Here is a 20,332-nt window from a genome sequence, read left to right as displayed (position 1 = left end):
AACTTCGCCTCTTGTGTTACTCTCTTGCTAAATACGATTATAAGTCTCGCCTGTAAGCAGCGGCGCATCAGTGTGAGAAGGAAAGTGTATAACCAAGCGTTGAGAAATGGCAATGCTGTTCCCCCCTTCCTGCCCCGCCACCTCTAGCTATGGGGGGTTTGGGGGGGGGGAGGCGTCAGTTAACAACTAGATTATTGTCGTTCCTATTTTTTCTTCTTTATTTTTGCAATTGATATGCTTCAATACTTATATTTTTACACTTCAGTAGCACCATAATTTTTCTTATAGCCACATTTTTAATAAATGGAGGTCGCTTGCAACCGGAATTTTGGGATTGAAGTTTAAGGTAGACAGAGGCGCTCACCCACCCTCACCCATGATCCCTCCACCCCCCAAGTTACCTCCTTCCTGTTGAGACAAATTCCTTCTCTCCGAAAGTAATGTAGCATTTCAGATTATTGTCTATGACATTGAACAAGAATATTTTTAATGCAGAATATCGTGTATGGGGAGGTAGGGGTGAAGGATTTAGGTGTAAAATAATTAGATATAAGTCTTGAGATCTTTCATACCTTTTCCCCCCTCACCCCCCCTCTTCCCCAGAAATAAGTGCCAAGTATTTAATATTTGTAACTGTATTTCTCAAGTGTCTTCACGGATAGTAATATCTATGGAACGCTTTTGTAGGTTAATATACATTATTTCGAATAGATATGAGAATGGAAAACAATTGATGATTGAGGTGTGTGAAGGTGACATATTAAGGCAGTATAAAGTGTAGGCGGCACCTCGGCTCACCAGTACACAACTTCGCACTCATTCATTGTGTTGGTGGGGAGGATGTCTTAGTTATTTTGCCAATTTGAGGCTGTGTTACTCCTCCCAGGGGATGCTACGTCTCCCACCGCCCAGTAGTTGAGCCTCAGTTAAAGGTGAGAGTGTCACCAGTGTGGGGAATACGTGAAATATGGAAAAGTAAAGGAGTAAATGAGTGTTAATAGTGGCAAGTCCGCGTGGCTCTGGCTTGGTGACTCAGTCATGTTGATAGTCTTCTCTCAGCCTTTGTGAGCTACTGAGTCTTGTTTGTTGTGTCTCTCACCCTCCTACTCCACACGTCACACTTTAACAACTCTAGAGTTCTTTTGTAAGTGTTTCTTTTGTGCTCTTACGTATAAAAGCTTATAAAATTTTTGTTGTAAACCTATAACAACACCTTAACCCTCACTCTCATTTTCACCAACACTCTCGCCCTTTACCTCCACCCTCACATAAGAAATACCTAAAACATATTTGAGTTCAGTAATGGAACTCAATTTGATAAATATACCGGTATATAAAGATTCCATAAACTTGACAATGAATGGTTTGTAATTTTAGCTGAGAATGTCAAAAGAAAATTACTGAATTTACTGTAGGAAATGGCAAGTAACACTTGACTTCAAAAATCATCATTGAATTATGTTAAGTCAGGTTGGAACAGTTGAAAAAGTAACTTGTAACCGTAAAACAATTTGCTGGGGTATGGCGGAAAATTCTCAAGAAACAAAGTATTTACCTAGCAATTAGAAAACAAATGTATTTGGATTTTTTTTTCAATGATTATTTGTCTAATATCATTCAGGTTGGAAAGAGTTGGTTGGGCCCAGTTGTGCTGATGTTGATGTGTAGCCTTTGAACTTGTTTTTTGTCTTTGACCACAGTTTTATAATAAGGTAGCTATGTGCTGAGGCTGGTGCTGGACAACTCGTACCTATCAGAACATGTTAAGTCTTACCCAATTACACAAGATAATTCGTATCCAATTTACGAGACAGTTCATACCCATATATATATGCCTATTCCTGGCATATAAGTCGATTGCAGAACTTCCAAGCTACAAAGCAGCTTCCCTTTGATAATCTGACTTCACGTCCTTTGATAGTCATGTATCACAGTCGGGTTATTTGGCGACTTTGTGATACATGACAATCAAAAGACGTGACGTCGGATTATCAGAGGGATGCCGCCTGGGTCACTGACCGTGCTAATCTCAAGTTTTTGGAGGTCCACTAATCCTATGTGAGTGAGTTCAGTTTTGAATATAAGCTCAGACTTCATTTCATAGCTCCAGTACCGTTTCAGCCCTTCTCAAGTTCAGTACTTGTAGTGCAATGTTTGTGTGACGGAATAATATACTTATGTAATGATATGCAACCATTTTAAAGCGCTGCATTACATTTCACTATTTCATTGCACTTTCCTACAAGATTTACATAATCTTTTTTTGTAATCATAGATAAAGCTAAAATGCATGGTATATATACTAATAGGTATGGATTATTTCTTGAATTGGGTGCAAGTAATCTTGAGTACGACTTATCTCGTGAGTTGGGTACGAGTTAACTTTTTTGGGTACGATTTATCTAGGGTACAAGTTGTCTTGGGTACGAGATGACCCTAATCCTGCTGAGGCCATCATGAAGAATTCATTCTTTTTTTATAATTTTCGAAAGTTACTATTTTCTTCAAGAAAAAATAACTACATTTATATATATTTTTGGCTAATATGGAGGATTTCACAGCCGCTTCCCCCATCTCAGTAAGTTTGCCCACGGCAGGTGTTAGGTTATGCCAGTTTCATTTAGGTTAAGGTTAGGTTTGGCTAGGTTTGATTAGATTGGGTTAACTTGAATTTTTAAATAAACACTTTAACACATTTGCCATAATTACGATAGTGTCCACTGTAGAACACAGTGAAATTGCGGCATTCTTAAATTCATTTTCTATGAAAAATCAGCGCTGTGAGATTGTAAGTAATTACCATATTTTTTAATTCAGAACATAAAACTACAAGAGTTTAATTTGTTTTTATTTAACATTTTTGCAGTTCATCAAACCAAAAAGACTCGGGCAGACTATGCAATTATATGTTTCTAAAATGTTTTTTTTTTCTGACATAACCTAACTTGATAACTTATTGACAACTGACCCTCCCTCGATTTTGCATAGTAAACGGTTAAAAAAACGATGCAATTTGTTATGTTTTATAGAGGATATTTATAGTTTGTGCAAATGTTTTATTTTTTTATGACAACCTAACATAAAACTTAATACCTGCTGTGGGCATGCATACTGTTACTGAGACGGGGTGTGCCCATTTTGTCACCACATTTTTTACCCATTTCGTCACCACTTCTTTTTACCTGTTTCATCACCGCGTTCATTCCTATCACCATTTCAAGGGCTTTGGACCTTCATTATGTATTCACTGAAGCAGTCAAGACGTAACTGCTGATTTACTATCTTTGTGTACATACATTGGATCATGCAAGCATCTCACTAAGACAATTTATTAAAGAATGCATTTATGGACAGTAACTGATAAAATGGTTTTTGTACTATTTTAAATGTTCCATCTATATACCACTGTCTTGTAGAACTTAAAATGTGAAGCTGATTATCGGTGGCCATGACTATGTGACGTGCAGTAGTCTGGTCATCATCATTGCATATCTGTATATCTGTTCTAATGAAATCAGGTGGCAGGCTGTCAGAAATGAGTTCAAAGTTGAGCTGAGTTGGGTGGTGTGGTCTTTGAGCTTGGTGATGTCTGTTACCTTGTTTGACAATGCTGCATGGTTTAGGCAACTGGTGGGCATTAGGGTGGCTCTGTTTGTAGCTAGTTAATTTCTCATCAACAATTTGAGCAGCCAAAGTGAAGTTGTCACGTGCACATCGCTCTTTGACAGCTACAGATACTTTTGTTGTAGGAAGAAGGCCTGGTGTTCCAGGGTGGTTGTGAGCTTGTAGACCTGTCTTAAATGTTGTCCCTCGCTGAATTACACTTACAGGACACTTGTTATTCTTCTGGTGGATTCTACAAGTCCAGTAAAAATACAGACTCCTTTTCTTTTCTTACTGTGTATGTGTAGCCATCAGAGCTGTGCATCCATAGCTTTCCAATGGCACAAACCATGGGAAGCTATTGTTGATCATCTGGAAGGTTATCTAGTTATCAGTTCATCTTGAAGAGATATTTCTTGTACTGGGGTGACTGCCTCAATAGGAAAACTAACTGTGAATGAATTGTCAGCACGAGAAGAAGACTCATCCAAGGGGAAGTCAACAGTAGCAGGGCATTTTGGACAGTGCCAAGCAAATGATCCACCTTTCATTTGCCTATTTGCCTGTACATATCCTGGGTGATGGTTGTGCCACACTTCCTGTGTCTCTACTGATGGCAATAATCACAGGAGAGAGCCTGCTGCCACATCCAGAACAAAACTGAATACAACTTGTAGAAGCCATGCTGAGTTTAAAGGCAAGCTTGGTGTTGTGGGTGGCAGTGCTCAGCAGCTAGTGTGCTTCTTACGAGTGTTAAGATCACCCATATCCACTTGGTAAGGTTGGCCAGTTAGTCACGTGACAATGAACGTGTTGACAGTCGTAATTTTTCGTAAGATGGCAGGTCAATGGGTAAAGAAAACACTTAAATTCACTATGGTGATGATATTTTTTAATAAGTTGGGGCAAAAAGTGTCAAAAAATAAGGGTTAAAGTTGCTAAAAGGTCACGTGACTGTGGCGTCAGTTTGGGGACGAGCTTCCCAGCAGGAGGCAGCCAACTGATCGTCTATGTAAATAAATATTATTAGATAATTAATTGTGCTTTACTGTGGAACACAGTAATACTATTTTAAAGATATAAATATTACTGACCACATAAACTAATTCAGTGGATATTAGCTGCCCATACAACAAATTTCACAGTATAAACATTCCAAACAATATTGGTATTATTTTGGTTTTGGTCATCTGGGGAACCTTAAGATTCTAACTATGAGAGTAAGTACTTTAAACAATAAGACACATTATCTCTCTGGGATTTTTGTCGCAAAACATTTTTCAATCGCATAAGAAAATACAGATCATAGGTTAGGTTTGGTTATGATGAGTTATAAGGTAAGCTTAACATACATCGGTACGGGGGAGGGGGGTAGTAACTCAAAACTAGTGATTTCCGATAGAAATGAAGGTCTAAATCATTCATAACACATCCCAAACTACCAGAAAAAAAACACACACTCTGCATGTCTAAGTACAGGAATGACCAAAACTTAAAATTTACCCAATATAGCCCATCTCGAATCTAAACATCCAAATACTTATGGTAGTTAAAATAAAATTGTACCCATTAATTAATATAAATGATGATATATCCCAATGGTTCATAAGTGAATCATCAAAACAATAACAGCACTATGTTGTCGTGTTTAACTACCATCAGGCATTATCAAAACAAAGTCCAGATAATGTCATTAGTACTTCTAAATTTACTCGTATGTCCATCTAGTACTGATATACTCTGTAAATACACGGAAAAAAAAGAGAAAGTCTACCAGGTAAGAGTACATGACAGCTGAGCTGATGTGAACATGGGAGTTTTTTATGTCCAAAAGAACATACGAATGGAGGAAACCGCAGCGGGCCTATTGGCCCATACTGGGCAGTCCCATTTACACCTAACCCCTATCGCACATATATCCATCCAACCTATGTTTGAAGCTGCTCTTCACAGCACATTTCTTCGCTTACAAAATATCCATGACTTAGACCATAAAAAAAAACACCCTTAAAACTTACCTGAATGTGGCACTTGGGATCTGAAGAGGCCATCCTTTGTACTAGTGTACTACCTCCGACTGCAGCGATGAGTTTGAAACTCGTGACATCATTCCAAATGGCGGTCCTGTTTCTAGAGAAATAAACTTATGTCGACTATTATAGCAGGACTTTAAACTTTTATTACAAATTATATACAGTATAGCGTATCACTCTACCAACGTGGCAGAGTGTATTTCTTGTGTTTACCCAGACCCGTCAACTCGTTGATTTCAATCAGTCTTGTCACCATTGTAAGATGTAATTAAAATGCACATTAGTTATCTATATGTCAGAAGTAGTCACCAATAACTGTTTTTGTTAACATGCAACAGGCTGTGTTGCCCGGTAAAGCTGGGCACTTTAAAAAGATCAACTAATCAAAAAGCTGTTAATTAACTGCCAATCGTTTCCATCGAGTGGTTTGATAATTGGCCGTTGTTTACAGAAATCACCTGACAGTCTGACTGTAACCCGCGCTGAAGAAGAAGAAATCACCATCACTTGTTCTGTGTTTTGTTAATTTACCCTTGTTTTATTAATTTTCTTTATTAAATAATTAATATTCATGTATAATAATAACGCAATAATTCTCAAGTTGTCTGTAAACATGTGTAATTTCTATTCATGTAAAATAATATATTGCAATTTGTCACTCTAATACCAGTGACTGTTTCATCACCAGGCCTTTAGTGGTGACGAAATGGATATTTTGGTGGGGGGTGACAAAATGGGGTGTAGCCACTGAGACGAGGGGAAGCGTACTTGACCTGCCAATAGGTTTCTGGTTTTCCATCCAGTGCATACAGACCTCACTGCAGAATTGTTTTCAGTCCACAACAGACTTGGCACACAAATCCAGTTCTATTTCACAGTATTGCTGTGAAAAATACTTTCTGAGAAAAACGTTTATGTACTGTATACAGTGGTCCCTCGGTTAACGAACACAATTCGTTCCAAAAGGTCGTTCGTTAGCCGAAAATTCCGTTAACCGAAACCATTGTTTCAATGAGATTTTGGGTAATTGGTTCCAGCTGACCGAAAATTACATACAAAGTAAAAAAAATGCAGTAAAGTACACTTACTTTGAGGTGTGTATGTAGAAGGCTCCTGGTTGATGATGATGGGAATTAGAAGTGGGGGTGGAGGAGAAGGGAGAAGAGAAGGAAGTGGGGGTGGAAGAGAAATCACCCCATGCTTCATGTCGTCATTTCACCCATAAAATTTTAAGTTCACTAGGTGTAATTCGAGATTATTTTCTTTAAATCAACACTGCACTGCACTATGTATTGTCAATATGTTAAATAAATTTTAGAATGACCAATAATTGTACTGTAAAAACGTAGAAATAGTTTATGTTCAAGAGAGCCACAAGCAAGATGTTACCTCCACTGACCAGAGATACAAACTGGTGCCTTGGTGGGTGAGTCAAGTGGCTGATTGGCGCACCAAAAACTAGTTTCCTGTACTGCAATTATGTTAAATAAGTGTTAAAATGACTAAACAAATTTAATATAAAACTTGGAAAATTATTGAATAGTACAACCTTCTTGATATTTACTCAAATGGGAACGAATTTAAGCCCTAGAACCGATTACTGTATTGGCGGACTAATATTCCAGCTGGTGAACAAGCGAAAACATGTTGACATGATTTCGTGAGAATTTTGTTAACCGAATTTTTGTTTGTTAACCGAATTGAAGATTCTTGTGGAAGGTAATTCGTTAACCGAGGCGTTCGTTAAGAGAGGGATCACTGTATAGTACAACACTAGGTTTAATCTTAGCATTTTCAAGCCAAGTTCCTTTGAAAACACTAGAACTGTAGCCACAAAGCTTTAGCCACTTGTTTTTCTTATTTCAGTCATCCCTTGGTTATAGCGCACTTGGTTATCGTGATTTTTGTTATCACGCCTCCATCAAAAATCTGCACACCTGCTGTTATAGCGCATTTTTCAAGCCGAGAATTTCGTTATCACACAGTTGCCCCCAGGTGTTTTTACCCATTTGCTTCACTTACATCTATTGAGGATAAAATCTTTCACCAACAAATTGACAATAACACATTTGCTGTAATCAGACATATCTAGTTGCCTCAACAATTGCAACCCCAGTTGCAATTTCAAATTCTGTGTCACTACTAAGGAATAACGAAGTCTCGGGTGCACTCTAAGATTGAGAGAAAACGCAGGACTCAGGCGTCCTGAAGCGATGAGAAAATGGACTCCTCAGACGGGGGACTCAAATAAAGAAAGCATAGCTACATGTTTTGTGGACTACAGTATTGAGCGTACCCTTTTCAGCACTTTGTAATACACCTAGCCATGCCTATGTGTTTTTCTGAAACTTACCATAATATTATCTATATAGTATTTAGTGGGTCTAAATGGTCGTAAAATGGGAAAATTGGGGTCGGGTCTTGGGTGCCTGGAACCAATTAGAATAAATCCCATAGGTTCTGTACTTTCATTATCACGCACTCGGCGTGGTCCCAATTAGGCGTGATAACCAAGGGATGACTGTAATTAGTTTCTTGTTACACTGGAACAATTTCCTCTCTGGTCATAAAACACGGATTCCCGCAGTCTGGACAGCCGTCTCTTTTGGAAGGAAAGATGCCATGGTCTTTGAAAAACTGGAGGGCAAGATCGTATTTTCCCCTGAATTCGCAGATTGCATCCATATAAGACCGGTGACATCCTTCACATGCCATGGTGAAAATGAAACTGGCTCAGCAAGGAGTGCGGCGGCGTGTTTTGAAACTCGTCTGGCTGTTTACATATGGGGATGAGACATTACCACCGAGAAGACAAAGTAGTGCTCACCTTAGGCACCTAAATATCTACCAAATGAAGCATTTGCACAAGAAATGATTATCATATCAGAACTCACTGATGAAAATATAGTAGTAAGGAAATAAACACCAAAACAAATAACTCATTGGCAGGTCAATTGTCAATATTAACCCCTAACTTAACTTAAGCACCTACCATAACTTCCACTTCCCCTTCCTTATAATCTGGTGTTGGTGGCAGTACCGTAACTTTTGCCGTGTCAGGTCATAACTCCTGACACCACGTCTTCAGTCTCAGCTTGGTGGTTCATTTGTGATGCTAGCAACTGACAGAAGTCACTGATCTGGGACTCTGAAGACAAGCGGCCCGTTAAATGATCTTCCTGCTGAGGTGGTGTCATGCAGCACCTGACAAATTCCTGTTTAGGTTTTTTCCCTGAAAATATTAACCTGTCTGCTGGGCTAGTGCCAGGCACTTGGGCATGACAAATCACTCGTCAGGCCCCTAGCCTGGGCTCGTCCCGGCCGCTGGGCACTGCTAATCTGCACAGCCTGCCTGACTGTCATTTGATTATCCATTTATGAGATTCAGAACTTGTTAACACTATTTTCTGTGTTTGTTAATATAGAACTGTGAGACTTAAAACCTGTGTGTATGGGTTGTGTTTGTAAGCGAATGAGTCACAATCAAGAATCTGCAAAAGTTTAAAGGATTGTGGGGAGTGTGAGACAAAATATATTAACTTTTGGCCATAACACACCCAGTTGATAGTGGAGTCTACCATCATTAACACAATTAGTACATTCAGTGCACATAATATATACTGTATGAATTTTATCAGCGATGGATATATTTTATATGCCTATTGTATCATACATGCCATGACTATCAGCAGACATCTACATACTGTGTTGAATCCATAGTACAGTACAGTATCACTGTGCCAGTTAGTAAGAGGTGTAAATGTTCCACCATACCATGTGATTCGTCTTAGCATGTTTGTTGTTTTGGGTTGTACAGTACTGTAGTACATTACTGTACAGGGTTATAGTAGAGGAGACAGCTAACACCAGAAGCAGTTGTTCAATTTTGCTCATTGTGGATGAGTTATTTGTTTTACTGTTTACTTTCTTACTTTATTTTCATTTGTGAGTTTTGATATGAAAATCATATCTTGTACAAATGTTTTGTTTGGTAGATAATTAGGTGCCTATGCGCACAATACTTTGTCTTCTCGGCGGTATTGCGGCGGTGACGTCTTATCCCGGAGTTTTTCCACAAATGTTGTTTGGATGATCAATCAATCAGAGTACCGTCCACATATCTGAGGGTTGGTGACCTCAGTCCTCCACTCTAGATGTTCTCGGGCTGTTTTTACCAATTCTCCAAGATTTTGTATCCCTCTGGGGACCCAGTTTCTAATTTCATTCATCCATCCCAGTCTGCCTTCCCCTGGCCCTCCTACCCTCAACTTTGCTCATTAACATTTCTGTTATTATCCCCTCATCCATAATTATATGGCCAAAGTACTGATTTTTCTTTTTCTGCACATTTCAAGTATTTCTTAAGAAGTTTTTGTTAATCTTAGTACTTCTTCATTTGTTTTCCTGTCAGTGCAGCTTTTTCTTAGCATTTGCCTATAACACCATCATTTCAAAGGCCTCCAACCTCTTTCTGATGTCTCCTGAAAGTGTCAATACTTCTGGCCCATACAATAGCCCTTGCCATTGCAAAGCCTTTCAGCAGCCTTTTCTCAAATTGAAGCTAATGTTTCTTTTCATTGAGTCTTTCAGATAAGTAAATGTTGTTTTTGCTTGCCCTATTCTTGTTTTGCTTTCTTCCGTTCATCTACCATTTCAGGTAATGCTGCTTCCCAAATATGGTACACATCATTTTCCACTTGTTTAGTTCCCTGTTGCCTACCATAATTTTTATTTTAGGAAATTTAGGATTTATTTTCAATTTGGAAGCAACAATTACAGGTTGTACCTCTGTAGTCCGGCATTCTGTGGTCCGGAAACTCCCGTGGTCCGGAACGAATTTAGTTTGTCCAGTAGGTAGATAGGCAGCTTTTTTTTTTTTTTTTTTTTTTTTTTGAATTATTATTATTATTACAGGAGTATTAAATTTTTGCCCCTCAGGCCCCAATGTGGGTCAGTGACCTATGCCCGGGTGGGCTAATCCCCATAAAAAAAAAACAACAAAGCCGCGGGAAATTAAGGTTTGTTTACATCCGGCAGTTCGGCTGCTCTCTCTCTCTCTGCTTGTCTATACAGAGTACAACATTTAACCCTTCAATATATATGAGCAGTAAATAAGTGTTGCTTTCATATTCTTATGTAGAGTAATGACGATATGTTTTCACATGTGCCCACTTACATACGCGCAGTCTCACATTTGTTTTTACCATTAATGGTTAGCTACTTATATTGTTCCATTTATTAACATTAAATAACATTACAGGTACTTCAAACAACCATATTATTTTTTTACATTAATTTTACTACAGCTAAAATCAGGGTCTTATTTTCTTCAGTTTTATATGTAGAACCAATCAGTCACTGGTTTCGTAAGCTTTAACATAAACAATGCCGGCAGCCGTCTCGTCTCCTCTAATATTCCACGTATTATTAATAAATTGTATTTTTAATTTTGCTCATGCATACATTAATTCAATAAAACAAATTCAGAAACATTAATTAAAATATATATGAACAGTAAATAAGTGGTGCTTTCATATTCTTATGTAATGTAATGACGATATGTTTTCACGTGTGCGCATGCGCACTTACAAACGCGATCTCTTTTTTTTCTTTACCATTATCGTTAGCTACTTCTATTGTTCCATTTATTAACATTAAATAACATTACTTAAAACAACCATATTAATTTTACTACAGCTACAACCAAGGTCTTATTTTCTTCAGTTTTATATGTAGAACCAGTCAGTCACTGGCTTTGTAATCAACGAAAACAATGCTGTGTCATTTCCTCGTGTGCTGTAATATTCTACTTATTATTAATGAATTGCATTGCTGATTTTGCACACAAACATTAATTCAATAAAAAAGACATTCAGTAATAAACAATAATGAATCTTTTGTACATAAGAGAAATGACGCTGTTTACACGATTATGCACGTCGTCTGCACGTTGGCGGGCCGTTCCAACCTGTCGAAATTCAAGTTTCCGCCGTCAAAATTTGTATTTATTTATTTTTTGTGTGTTCCAATAAATACGTTAAGAATTAAAAACTCGCGAAATTTGAGAAGCTACTATACGACATTTAACCCTTCAATATGTCTTCAAAGAGACCATGATGCAGAGAAAGTGGTGCTAGTGCTTCCAAGCATAAGCACAAGTCACTATCTATCCAGGAAAAGAGTGAATTTCCATGGTCCGGCACCGGTCAGGTCCCGAGGTTGCCGGACTAGAGAGGTACAACCTGTACTTTCTTCATCACAGCTCTAAGTTTTAAATCATATTTTTCACCTTTTTCCTCTAATCTGTTAATGGGATTTTGTAATGCGTCTTCACTATCTGTGATAAAAGTTGTATCGTCTGCATAGTGTATACCAGGTATTTGATATAACTTTTATTCCGTCATTATCACTTATATTTTCTCTCATTAAGAATTCTGAATACAGTATACAGTATTCCATATACTACTGTAATACTGAACTGGACTGTACAATATTATACAAGGATGTCCCTACATGTACTGGATACAGTCAGTTCTGCTATAACGCGATTGTTGTGTTCTTGTAAAATGTCGTGTTATAGAAAATCGCGTAATAGAAATAACAGGGCTTATGGAGAAAATAGGGTTAGGTGCAGATTACTACTCGAAATCGAAAAAAAATTAGTAGTTAGCCTAACACAAAGGATAGTACAGTCTAAATAAATGTTACATTCATATCTAATAATGAAATCATACAGTAAATGTAACACTTTACCTTGAAAAAATATGAATGTAACTTGATGGGGGAGATGGGTGATTTTGAGGTTGATAACATCGAGCTTCTCTTCAAGTGTTATATCCTTTCTTTTACGATCATCACCGGGAATTCTATCACCAGAACGCTTCTTGGAGATATTCTTCTTTACCATATTCACAGTTAATACCACAAAATTGGAGAAATAGTAAGCAAAAATCGCGTTATAGCAAACAAGCGTTCGCATTATACAAATATCGTTCCTAATTCATAAATCGCGTTAGAGCAAATTCGCGTTATCAAAACACGCGTTATCAAAACACGCGTTATAGCAGAACTCACTGTATATATATATATATATATATATATATATATATATATATATATATATATATATATATATATATATATATATATATATATATATATATATATATATATATATATATATATATATTGTATAATTCGATCCTAGCTTTTGAGAAACACCCTGTACTAGGTATAATCCTAGACATAATTTGTAGCAAGACACCAGATTCGCACTAACGTGGCTTGGCCATAACCACCACCACCAACTCTGAAACTCAATTCCTGCCAGTTACAAACTCCTGTGAGGAATAAGATAAAATATTATATATTGTACCAGTAAATGTCAGGAATATATCAAAATAATACTGCTAAATTAAAAAAAGAAATACTGCACTGCAATGCCATTTGGTTGTTGGATGAATTTTTTTTTCAATTGTTTCACTACACACGGGAGACAGAACAACCGAGATCCCTCCTTCCCTCCCTCCTTTGCTTAGCGTGAACTCCTTAACTTAACACATGAAGAAAGTTTATTCCTTGTTTATGTTTCTGACCTTATGATATATTTTTTTCACATTCTGTATATAAGATTGTGTGTCCATCTAACACAGAATAAAAGAAAATTACATATCTGAAATTACTAGTTGAAAAATAACCAGATCGTAGCTCACAACTTGGTCTGGAGTGGTAGGAAGAGGGTTAGGGGGATGTGGCTATAGTGACAATTCTTGTGTTACTATTACAAATACAAAACTAATATGAAACACTGAAAAAACAAGCAAAATATATAAAAAATGTAAAGAATATTAGCTAATATGTAGCTAACTGCCTACATGGTAAGTCAAATGGCTGAAACAAACTCAACTTCCTGTACAGTACCTTACCTATTTCCCAGCATTCATAAACCATAACACCTGGCTACCTTTCTTATGTTATTAAACAATTGTGCTACTTCAAACAACATTTGTAAACAATTTAGATGAAAAAGTGCAACTGAAATCATTTAAGAAAAAGCTAAATGAAGGTTAGGCACAACCGCCATTTGCATAGGCACTGGCTGCTTGGTCTCAACACTCGTCATAGCAATGCAGCCTACTTGATACGCTACCTCTGCCAAGTCCCATGCAATGCCCCCCAACCACACACACACACACACACACATTTTGCTCCCTACCGCTCCCACAGCTCAGCTTCCAACCTAGCGTGCAAAGAAATGTTTATTCCCTTTATTTGTTTGACCTTATGATAATTATTTATTTTACTTTTTTCACAATCTGTATGTAGAATTGTGTGTGCATGTAACTGAGTAAAAACAATGAAGAAAGTTACATTTATATGCCCAAAATTACGAGTTGAAAAATAACCATAATACCTTCCAGCTCTGAGAAATGTTTGGGTGAAAACACTAGATTTTAACGTATAGTAATAAATAATACCTCAGACTAAAGTTAGGATTCCTTGCAGGTCAGGGAATATTTTGAATGTTAACTTCATATATTTTGCACAAAAGATAAAATATTTGCTTTGTGTAAACCAAATTATTACATTAGATCTAAAATTTGTACTATATGTCTAATGCAAAATCCATGATGTTTATATTCAAAATGATCATCATATTGTAAGAATTCCAGCAATGTAAATTATATTCTGGCCGGGTAATTTGTATGAATTTTATGAGCTAAAACAAATATCTTCAGTAAATAAACAAAGAATATTCTTCAAGGACACTATCTGTCAATCAAAATACCCCACCTCCGCCCTAGCTGGGTCAGTCCCTCCCTCCCTACCCCCCACCCTCCACCTTCCCTCCCTACTAGAGAAATGTTTGGGAGAAAACGGTATATTTACATTTTTAGTAATAAATAATAACTCAGACTAAAGTTAGGATAATATAATTGACATTTCTGGATTCCTTGCAGGTCAGGGAATATTTTGAATGTAAACTTCATATATTTTGCACAAATGATAAAATATTTGCTTTGTGTAAACCAAATTATTACATTAGATCTAAAATTTGTATGTCTAATGCAAAATCCATGATGTTTATATTCAAAATGATCATCATATTGTAAGAATTCCAGCAATGTAAATTATATTCTGGCCGGGTAATTTGTATGAATTTTATGAGCTAAATATAAAATTATACTTCACCCGCATATATGAGTAGATGCACCTCGGAGTGTGAAAGTCCGGTTCTGGCGAGGTACCGCGTAAATGAGAGCGTAAATAATGAGAAATCGTGGAAAGTGAAACCGAAACCGCGTAAAGCGGGGTAATACTGTATATATATACAGTCGACCCTCTTTAATTCGGACCCCTTTAATCCGGATTTCGGATAATTCAGATAAAATCTATTTTTTTTTTATTTATTTATTTTTTAAGATTTGTAGGAATATTACCTACGTGGACCTTAAGCTAAAATGCTGGTCCACCCACTGCTTGGATAAAACATGTAACATCTCCACCACTAGTGTGGAGGGGGGGGATGCAACTTTTAGCTTCAGACATGAAAAATATTGACCATTTACTGCCAGTAAACAATGGAAACGTAAAATATGTACCAATTAGTAATGAAAAGTTGTGCAGTTCCTTCAGCAAATGAAGCTCACCAACTTACAATAGGCTAAATTACCTTACAACGTGTTTTCAGTAGTCTATGTTGAAGTTCTTAGCTCAGGCTAACGTATCATATACGGTATCACAGTTCTCATTGATCTACAAAAAATACCGGTAATAAAAACCTTTTTGATATTTCATTCTTAATATAATACCCGGTAATCTACTTCAACCTCCTATTGTTTACAACGACGCATGATGCACCACGAGCTGTTGCGTGTATCAGCTAGACGGTACAAGTGTTTTTCGAATCATTTTCAGTTAAAAAACTGTTACATCACACGTATATTTTACCTAAACTGTGCCTGAATGAATATATTCTCGGAAATAAATAGTAGTTTTGCTGAACTTGATGTATTTTAATGTAAAATAGGATAAAGTACATGACGAAAACAAAAGATTTTACCTAACCTTCCGATGTTCAAGAGAAGTTACTCGTTTTTTTAATAGTTTTTGGCTAAAATACTGTTATATTACAATGGTATTCTATTCATACTGTGCTTGATATAATACATTCACGGAAATGTAATATTTTTGCTGAAATTACGTACGTATTACAGTGGAAAGTGGGATAAAATCGTGACGAAAACAATGACTTTGAAATATAATGCAATATTAATCCCTAAATCGGTTAATTCGGACAATCGGCTATAATGGACACCCTTCCCCCCCCTATTAGTCCGAATTAACGAGGGTCGACTGTGTGTGTGTGTGTGTGTGTGTGTGTATATATATATATATATATATATATATATATATATATATATATATATATATATATATATATATATATATATATATATATATATATATATATATATATATATATATATAGTTCCCAAGTGTGCATCTTCAAGGTGAGTACAGAACGTGTATTCTTATAATATATATACCTAATTTACTTATATATATATATATATATATATATATATATATATATATATATATATATATATATATATATATATATATATATATATATATATATATATATATATATATATATACACACAGTTTTACCCGCCTAACGCGGTTTCACTTAACGCGTTTTCGCATATGTGCCTTGCCAAAGCTGAACTTTCACTTAACGCGGATTTTTTCCACATATACGCGGTGAGTGTCCGAGACGCTATTTTTAGATTTGCCCCACCCGCCACCCTGCCTGACTGCCTGTTTTAGCTCATAAAATTCATACAAATTACCAGGCCAGAATATAATTTACATTGCTGGAATTCTTATAATTTGGTGATCATTTTGAATATAAACATCATATATTTTGCTTTAAACTTACAATTTTTAGATAAAAATTTTTCTCTAGGTAACTATGGTATCTTTTGTGCAAAATATATGACATTTATATTCAAAATATTCCTGGTCTTACAAGGAATCCAGCAATGTCAATTATATTTTCCTAACTTTAGTTTGAGGTTATCCCACACATCTCCTTGGGACGGTTGGTGGGGGGTGGGGGGGGGAGGGAGGGACCGACCGACCATCTGTTAGCCGGCTGTGTAGTGTGAGAGGGGGAGGGAGTTGAGTCCATTATTTGAATGGACATTAACTTGGCGACTGTATTTCTCTATTTCTCTTAAGTATTAATTGTGTGCATGTACCATCATAAAATTAAGATGTTATTTTTACTACAACATAGGTATGTGCCTTCAAAAAGTGGAGTTTGGGGGTCGGGCCGGTTTCTATTGGAATTAATCCCATATGTTCTGTTGTTCACTTAACTTGGACCCTCTGGGTTCAATTGACCGCGTTAAGTGAAATTATTATATATATATATATATATATATATATATATATATATATATATATATATATATATATATATATATATATATATATATATATATATATATATATATATATATATATATATATATATATATATATATATATATATATATATATATATATATATATATATATATATATATATATATATATATATATATATATATATATAAATCACTGTGTCGCGTGTCTAGGTATATGCTGATAACCACAAGGAAAGAAGAAAACACGAAGTTCCCAAGCGCTTTCGTGTAATTCACATCTTCAGGGGTGAGTACAGACTAAAGAGAAATACAAATCAAGGTGTATATATACAGAGCAGGGTGAGACCAGGTCCACAATGGTCAGGTATTAGGTAATGACCCTACTAATCTTTAAATAGCACACAACAGTTGGTGGTCAGGTCAGATGGTCAGGTGACCCGACCTTCTCACCTGGTTACAAATCTTCTTAATTACAAAATTGTCCAGCTTGTACATGCCGTTACTCAAATTCATGTTGAATGCTTAGGTATGTTTAATAAGACTAGATTCTATGATGTTCCTACTATCAATTGAATTACATGGTAATATTGAGGAGGCATTATCCCAGTCAATGCAATGCTTGTTATCCCTCAAATGAACAAACAGAGCATTGGATTCCTGGCCTGTCCTAACACTGTATTTGTGTTGTTTAATTCTAGCTGCAAGATCTTTACCTGTCTGTCCTAAGTAAAACATATTACATTCCTTGCAAGGAACTTTGTAAATGCAACCAAATGTGTTGTTGGGGGAGTTCTTGATTAACATTTGTATAACAGTGCATGAGTTTTTAAATGCCACATTGACGTTCCAGGTTTTTAGTTGTGAAGGAATGTGTGAGAAATTTTTGTGAAATGGTAATATTAAGATATTCTTATGGTCATGGGTGGGCTTGGGATCAGTTCTATAAAAAGTTTTCTTAGTAATGTTTAGGCATTTGTCTATGAAAGATCTAGGGTATTTAAGGTTTGAGCCAATATTATATATATATTTGTATTCCTCATCGATGAATTCCGGACTGCAAATTCTCAAGGCACGTAAAAACATTGTTGAAAATACTGACTGTTTGACTTTATTATGGTGGGCAGAATAATAATGAATGTATGAACACACATTAGTTGGTTTTCTATAAATACTGAACTTAAAAGTGTTACCTATTCTGTGTATCAGACAGTCTAGGAATGGCAATTTACAGTCTTGCTCTAATTCCACAGTGAATTTGATCGAGGGGGCTAAGTTGTTAAGTTGTGGCAGGAAAGCTTTTAGGTCCTCATTACATGGCCAGAGACATAATACATCATCAACATATCTAAACCAGACTGCTGAAGGTGGTAAAATATTACTTAATAGTTTCTTTTCAAAGAATTCCATATATAGGTTGCTTAATACAGGTGAGAGTGGATTACCCATTGCCATACCAAATTTTTGAGCATAATATTCTCCATTGAATTCGAATTTGCAATCCTTAATACATAGTTTGATGAGTTCGATGAAGTCGTCTTTCGAGACGGGCAGTGAAATATCATCCAGGGAATCTATGAGGAACTCTAGTAAATCATCAACTGGGACCTTTGTAAAGAGTGATGTTACATCAAAACTGACCAGTTTAAAATCATAATTAATGTGTAAGTTATTGAGTTTATCAACCAAATCCATATTATTCTTGATATTGGAGTTAGAAATGTTGCCAACTAGGGGATTTAGTAAAGAAACTAACCATTTAGATAGTTTATAAGGGATTGACCCAACTGAGCTAATGATGGGTCTTGCTGGGTTATTGGGCTTGTGGGTCTTGATTACACCGTACATGTATGGCAGTGGAGGGGACGTTGAAGTAAGATGTTTAATGAGAGTAGCTTTGCCTCTCAATAGGGACTTCGGTTTTTTGTTGAACTGGGAGTTGACAGTGTTGAGAGGATTATTTATGAGTTTAGAATATGTTTTAGTATCACATAAAAGGTCATTCATTTTAGAGATATAGTCATCTTAGTTTAAAATCACTACTGTGTTGGCTTTATCTGCTTTAGTGACATGTAGATCCTTATTTTTCTTAAGGGCTTGGATTGCTTTGGTGAATCTTTCTGGAGAGTTTGGAATGCAAGGCTTGGACATAGATGCATACACAACACCTTTACACATGTTCACTTCTTCACTTGTCAAATTACTGAATTTCTCCAAATTGAAAAATGCTCTGGCTATGTCAACACTGTCGACTCCCTTGTTAGAACCATCAAAACTTAAACCATAGCCAAGGGCACACAAGGTATCATTGTCTAGTTGTTTAGAGGAGAGATTCACTACACAGTTGTGATTGGCATCCTTAGTCCAGTAACTATTTCTAATAAGGAGTGACAATTTGTGGTCTATCTTAGCTTGAAGATCAGAACGCTCACGTCTCAGGTTATCAAAACAGTAATCCAACATGAACTTTTTCCAATAACTCGGTATGGTCATATTAAAAGCACGCTTTTTTTGTCTTACAATATGGAAGGCTTCATCCACTTCAATTTTCTTTATTTCAAAATGTTTCTTAAGGATGATTTCTTGGAACTCATCAAAGGGGCGGTCAGACATCTTCAGGACACGTTGTGGGAGGATTGATCTAGGCATAACTTTTTCACTGAGGCATGTCTGGAGAAATTTCAAACGTATTTTCAATTTGTGGGCCTTGATCATCGAAGAGGAGTATTCAGTAACGAAAGGAGACAGTCCACTAGGATCCCGCTTCCTCTATCAAGGAATAAACAATTAAAATTTAAATTGAAAAAAAAAACATTCAAATAAATTACTATCTTACAAGAATCCCTCTAATGTAAGTTATATTCACCCAGGTCGTTTGGGTGGAAAATTATGAGAAGAGCTTAGCCACTCATAAGTAATGATAAATAAACACGCAGGCAGGCCTTCAGCGCCAACTGTCAAATCTTATCTCAAATAAATAAACAAACAAACGCCAGACATTCTGTCACCTCACCTCCAGCCCCCCTCTTCCCACCCTGGTGATTTCTTTATGTTTATTTTATATAATATCTCAGAATAAAGTTAGGATAATATAATTTGCATTGCTGAAATCCTTGCAAGACAGAGATTAATTTGAATATAAGCGTCATATATTTTGCTCAAGATATAAAAATGTAGTACATTTTATAAAAAGTTTTTTAACTGTATTTTTGGGTAGATTTACATAAATTTCTTCATTTATTTTCATACATTTACATG

At 36.2% G+C, this 20,332-nt stretch overlaps 1 protein-coding gene across 1 annotated transcript in view; it reads left to right on the top strand.

The window, feature by feature from the left end:
* Positions 1-805: 805 nt before the first annotated feature.
* Positions 806-20,332, top strand: part of LOC121875091 (signal-induced proliferation-associated 1-like protein 1) — a 206,041-nt gene continuing 186,514 nt past the window's right edge. The window contains exon 1 of the mRNA XM_042379436.1: positions 806-932. The gene's annotated coding sequence lies outside the window, so the exon portion shown is untranslated. The remainder of the gene's footprint in view (positions 933-20,332) is intronic.

Source organism: Homarus americanus, unplaced genomic scaffold, assembly GCF_018991925.1.
Source record: "Homarus americanus isolate GMGI-L3 unplaced genomic scaffold, GMGI_Hamer_2.0 scaffold36970, whole genome shotgun sequence".
NCBI lineage: Eukaryota > Metazoa > Arthropoda > Malacostraca > Decapoda > Nephropidae > Homarus > Homarus americanus.
This window is presented reverse-complemented; position numbering and strand designations above follow the sequence as displayed.